The sequence below is a fragment of the Rhinopithecus roxellana genome, chromosome 5 (assembly GCF_007565055.1).
Source record: "Rhinopithecus roxellana isolate Shanxi Qingling chromosome 5, ASM756505v1, whole genome shotgun sequence".
NCBI lineage: Eukaryota > Metazoa > Chordata > Mammalia > Primates > Cercopithecidae > Rhinopithecus > Rhinopithecus roxellana.
The window spans coordinates 58,775,632-58,782,168 of NC_044553.1; positions in this window are offsets into that span (position 1 = coordinate 58,775,632).

Genomic DNA, 6,537 nt, shown 5'->3' on the forward strand with positions numbered 1-6,537 from the left:
TCTGGGATACATGTGCAGAACATGCAGGTTTGTTACATAGGTATACACATGCCATGGTGGTTTGCTGCACCCATCAACCCATCACCTACATAAGGTATTTCTCCTAATGCTATCCCTCCCCTAACCTCCTACCTCCTGACAGGCTCCAGTGTGTAATGTTCCCCTCCCCGTGTCCATTGTTCTCATTGTTCAACTCTCACTTATGAGTGAAAACATGCAGTGTTTAGTTTTCTGTTCCTGTGTGTGTTTGCTGAGAATGATGGTTTCCAGCTTCATCCATGACCCTGCAAAGGACATGAACTCATTCTTTTTTATGGCTATATAATATTCCATGGTGTTTATATGCCACATTTTCTTTATCCAGTCTAACATTTATGGCATTTGGGTTGGTTCCAAGTCTTTGCTATTGTGAACAGTGCTTCAATAAACATACGTGTGCATGTGTCTTCATAGGACAATGATTTATAATCCTTTAGACATATACCCAGTAATGGGGTTGCTGGGTCAAATGGTATTTCTGGTTCTAGACCTTTGCAGAATAGCCAACACATTGTCTTCCACAATGGTTGAACTAACTTACACTTCCACTAACAGCATAAAAGTGCTCCTATTTCTCCACATCCTCTCCAGCATCTGTTGTTTCCTGACTTTTTAATGATCACCATTCTAACTGGCATGAGATGGTATCTCACTGTGGTTTTGATTTGCATTTCTTTAATGACCAGTGATGATGAGCTTTTTTCATATGTTTCTTGGCCACATAAGTGTCTTTTTTGGAGAAGTGTCTGTTCAGATCCTTTGCCCAGTTTTTGATGGGGTTATTTGTTTTTTTCTTGTAAATTTGTTTAAATACTTTGTAGATTCTGGATATCAGCCCTTTGTCAGATGGATGGATTGCAAAAATTTTCTCCCATTCTGTAGGTTGCCTCTTCACACTGATGATAGTTTCTTTTGTGTGCAGAAGCTCTTTAGCTTAATTAGATCACATGTGTCAGTTTTGGCTTTTGTTGCCATTGCTTTTGGTGTTTTAGTCACGAAGTCTCTGCCCATGCCTATGTCCTGAATGGTATTGCCTAGGTTTTCTTCTAGAGTTTTTATGGTTTTAAACATTTATGTCTTTAATCCATCTTGAGTTAATTTTTGTATAAGATTTAAGGAAGGGGTCCAGTTTCAGTTTTCTGCATATGGCTAGCCAGTTTTCCCAACACTATCTATTAAATAGGGGATTCTTTACTCATTGCTTGTTTTTGTCAGGTTTGTCAAAGATCAGATGGTTGTAGATGTGTGATGTTATTTCTGAGGCCTTCATTCTGTTCCATTGGTCTATATATCTCTTTTGGTACCAATACCATACTCTTTTGGTTACTGTAGCCTTGTCATATAGTTTGAAGTCAGGTAGTGTGATGCCTCCAGTTTTGTTCTTTTAGCTTAGGGTTGTCTTTGCTATGCAGGCTCTTTTTTGGTTCAATGTGAAATTTAAAGTAGTTTTTTCTAATTCTGTGAAGAAAGTCAATGGTAGCTTGATGGGCCATTTTCATGATATTGATTCTTCCTATCCATGAGCATGGAACGTTTTTCCATTTGTTTGTGTCCTCTGTTATTTCGTTGAGCAGTGGTTTGTAGTTCTCCTTGAAGAAGTCCTTCACATCCCTTGTAAGTTGTATTCCTAGGTATTGTATTCTCTTTGTAGCAATTGTGAATGGGAGTTCACTCATGATTTGGTTCTCTGTTTGTCTGTTATTGGTGTATAGGAATGCTTGTTATTTTTGCACATTGATTTTTATCCTGAGACTTTACTGAAGTTGTTTAACAGCTGAAGGAAATTTGGGGCTGAGACAATGGGGTTTTCTAAATATACAATCATGCCATCTGCAAACAGACAATTTGACTTCCTCTCTTCCTCTTTGAATATGCTTTATTTCTTTCTCTTGCCTGATTGCCCTGCCCAGAACTTCCAATACTATGTTCAATAGTAGTGGTGAGAGAGGGCATCCTTGTCTTGTGCCAGTCTTCAAAGGGAATGCTTCCTGCTTTTGCACATTCAGTATGATATTGGCTGTGGTTTGTCATAAACAGCTCTTATTATTTTGAGATCCGTTCCATCAACACCTAGTTTATTGAGAGTTTTTAGCATGAAGGGGTGTTGAATTTTATCAAAGGCCTTTTCTGCATCTATTGAGATGATCATGTGCTTTTTATCATTGGTTGTGTTTGTGTGACGGGTTACATTTATCGATTTGTGTGTGTTGAATTTGTGTGTGCATCCCAGGGATGACGCCTACTTGATCATGGTAGATAAGCTTTTTGATGTGCTGCTGGATTCGGTTTGCCAGTATTTTATTGAGGATTTTTCTCGTCGATGTTCATCAGGGATATTGGCCTGAAATTTTCTTTTTTTGTTGTGTCTCTGCAGGTTTTGGTATCAGGATGATGCTGGCCTCATAAAATGAGTCAGGCAGAGGTCAGCGGTTCCTTTCCACAAGGCCTAGAAGAAGAAGCACAGTCACAACCACGAAGTGGGGTTTAGAGAAAGCTGCTCAGTGCTGAAAATAATCAAATTCTGAGCAGGTTATCCAGACAGGGACATAGGCACGGCAGGACCATAGAGGTGAGTGGAACTGGACAAACCTGGGGCTTGGTCATAAGAATAGGACAGAGGCCCAGTCTTTAAAGCTAACACAGAATTAAGGGGCATTAGTACTTGTTGAGCATCCACTCTGTGGGAGATGCTTTTCACAGGCTGACTCTGGTGTTACCTTCACACACACTGATTTAATCCCCATTTAATAGGTGAGGTGGATTTAAAAGGTGAGCAGGAACTAATTTTTATCTTACTGGGCCACAATATCACCATCTTTAAAATTAGTAGAATAATTCTTACCCTGGCATGGTATGGTCCCTGGTACCCAGTAATGTTTAAAAGAAATTTCATAGTCTCTGAAAGGAAACCCTACACTTAACGTTTTGCTATTTTGCAATACAATGTGTTCAAAAACCTACCACAGTTTTTTATATCTGGTTAACTTCCCTAACTTGTTTTTAAAGCTGGTTCTTGCCCAATCACATGCTCCACACCAAATGCATTTCTCACACTCCTCCAAGCCCCACACTCCATGCAAACTAACCCAGAGGCACACCAGGCCTCCTTTGCCATCCTCTCTGTTGCTAGGTGGTGGAACACATCTGTACATTTTCCCCTTTCTCCTTCCTTATATATATAAGCAGTGAATTTGTAATAAATACATAATCTATACCAAGCACTGTACTGCATATTTATTTGCATTATCTCTTTCACGAGTCATGATGACCCTATGAGGTAGCTGTTATTATTTTAACACTTTTACTAATGAGTGAAGTGAGGCCTTAAAGAAGAGACACAGCATACATAAGATGACACATTTAGTAAATGACAGAGACATGCTTTGGTCTCAGGTTTATCTGTGAACAAAGCCTTGGCTTCTAGCATTTGTGCCATGCTCTCTGCTGTTAACCCAAGCTGTGGGTCATACAAGGCTGAACTAATACTCACTTCCTCCCCGAAGGGGAGGGCACCTCTAGGCTTCACTGGATCAAAGGCAACACCAAAAATTTTATTTAAGCACATCTAAGTCTGGAAACCAAATAGAGAATCAGTGAGAACACTTCATTATCCCTTGCAAAAGGTGCCCTCGAGGCAAAACAGGGAAAGAGTGAAGCTCTGTGAATCCTTAATACTTGAGTCTTGTTCCAGGAAGACATTAACTGGGCCTCATTTATTTATTTATTTATTTTTATTTTTTATGGGAATTTTTAAATTTGTGCCTAAGTAGGTGTATGTATTTGAACATAAGACAGGCCATATTTCATACAGATTGTGTATATTATGAGTGAAGACATATTTTGTGCAAGTCAGAAATAGGCATCACTTTCACCATGGCTTGCCTGAGGTAATTGTTTTGGTTGCAAAGCCACTTGGTGACCAACATCTGTTAGTCCCTTAGGAACCAATCTAAATTAGATACGTGGCAGAAAGAGAGTGACTCTGTGTGTGTAGCACTGGAAAGTCAGATATCTTCAAATAGCAATCTTAAGGTAATTCGGGGTACTGTCTTCTTTTAATATGTTTTCTGATTATAAAAATAATACATGATAATCATATATCATTGGAAAATACAAAAATATATAAAGAACAAGATTATTTAATCCTGTGATCCCACTTCCAGAGATAACAACTAATACCCTTTATCTTTCTTTCCAGTAAAGTGATTTTTAAAAGCCAAGGAAGGGAAGATAGGAAAAATGAAGATAAATCCCGAAAGATAAATATTTACTTTCAGTCTGCATTTAAGCGTGCATCGAGAGAATCCATAGAAACTCCAGGAAACTTTTATTAAAGATAGAAGTTGTACTTGCCAACACATCAACAATTTATGTTTAGAAACAAGATACTCAATCTCAAGTTATCTTCCCGACTCTGTAAGCCATATTTAGCTTTTAAAAAATCAAGATATTGAGATACATTATACACATTGTGAAATTGATGCTTTTAGGTGTACAGTTTTATAAATCCTGACAAATTTATACAGTTGTGTTTACAATACCACAAACAAGAAAGAGAACATTTCTATCACTCCAAATGTTTATTTGTGTCCTTTGTAATCAGTTTTCTTCCTCCAAGGCCAGAGCCTGATAACTACCAATCTGCTCTGTGTCTTAATAGCTTTGCTTTTCTGGAAGGACATCTCAATGGAATCCTATAATATGTAGCCATTTGAGATGGGCATCTTCCCTTTTAATATATTTGAGATTCATCAGTGTTGTTGCATGCTAAATAGTATTCCATTGAATAGGTTTGCTGCAATACGATTTATACATGCACCAGTTGGTAGACTCTTCTATTGTCTGCCAATTTTGGCAATTATGAATAATACCAATAAAACATTTGTGTGCAAGTCTTCCTGTGCAAGATGTGTTTTCATTTCTTTTCAGTAAATTTCTAGTAGTGAGATTTTGAAGTCATATGGTCTAAGTGTATGTATAACTTTAAAGGAAACTGCCAAACCATTTTCCAATCAGGCAGTAAAAATCTGCATTTGCATTGGCAATGTGTGAGAGTTTCACTCGCTCCACATTACTATAAGCACTTAGCATTACCAATTTTTTAAATTTTTAGCCATTTGAATAACTGGGCTGTTGTTATGATTTATATTTCCCTACACACTTATTGGTTTTTGTTTTTTGTTGTTGTTGTTTGTTTGTTTGTTTTTTTAGACAGAGTCTCGCTCTTGTCTCCCAGGCTGGAGTGCAATGGTGCGATCTTGGCTCACTGCAACCTTCGCCTCTGGGGTCTAAGCGATTCTCCTGCCTCAGCCTCCCAAGTAGCTGGGATTACAGGTGCCCACCACCACACCCAGCTAATTTTTGTATTTTTAGAAGAGATGGAGTTTCACCATGTTGGCCAGGCTGGTCTTGAACTCCTGACCTTAGGTGATCTGCCCGCCTCAGTCTCCCAAAGTGCTGGGATTGCAGGCATGAGCCACCATGCCCAATCAGATTATCAGATTTTTTAATTTTAGCCATTTGAATCGATGGGCTATGGTTATGATTTAAATTTCCCTAGTGACTAATGATAGTGGGCATCAGTTTATGATTTTTTTTTTGCCATCTGTATATCTCCTTTGGTGAAGCATAGTTTCAAATCATTTGCCCATTTTAAAATTCATCATGTTTGTTTTCTAATTATTGCATTGTGAGAGTTATTTATGTATTCTGCATACCAATGCTTTGTCAGGTAAGTGTTAACCAACATATTATTCTAACGTGTGGCTTGTTTTTCATTTTCTTTTTTTAGGATTTTTTTTTAATTTAACTTTTATTTTAAGTTCAGGGGTACATGTATATGTTTGTTATACAGGTGAACTTATGTCATAGGGGTTTGTTGTACAGATTATTTTGTCACCCAGGTATTCAGCCTAGTATCCATTAGTCATTTTTCCTGATCCTCTCCCCAGTCCCACTCTCCATTTTCCAAAAGGTTTCAATGTGTGTTGTTCCCCTCTATGTGTCCATGTGTGCTCATCATTTAGCTCTCCCTTATAAGTGAGATCATGCGGTGTTTGGTTTTCTGTTCCTGCATTAGTTTGGTAAGGATAATGGCCTCCAGCTCTATCCATGTTCCTGCAAAGGACACGATCTCATCCCTTTTTATGACTGCATAGTATTCCATGATATATATGTACCATATTTTCTTTATCCAGTCTACCATTGATGGGCATTTAGGTTGATTTCATGTCTTTGCTATTGTAAATAGTGCTGCAGTGAACATACGTGTGCATTTATCTTTATGATAGAATGATTTATATTCCTTTGGGTAAATACCTAGTAATGGAATTGCTAGGTCAAATGGTATTTCTTGTTCTAGGTCTTTGAGGAATAGCCACACTGCCTTCCCCAACAGTTTAACTAATTTACATTCCCACCAATAGTGTAAAAGCATTCCTATTTCTCCACAGCCTCATCAGCATCTGTTGTTTCTTGACTTTTTAATAAGCACCATTC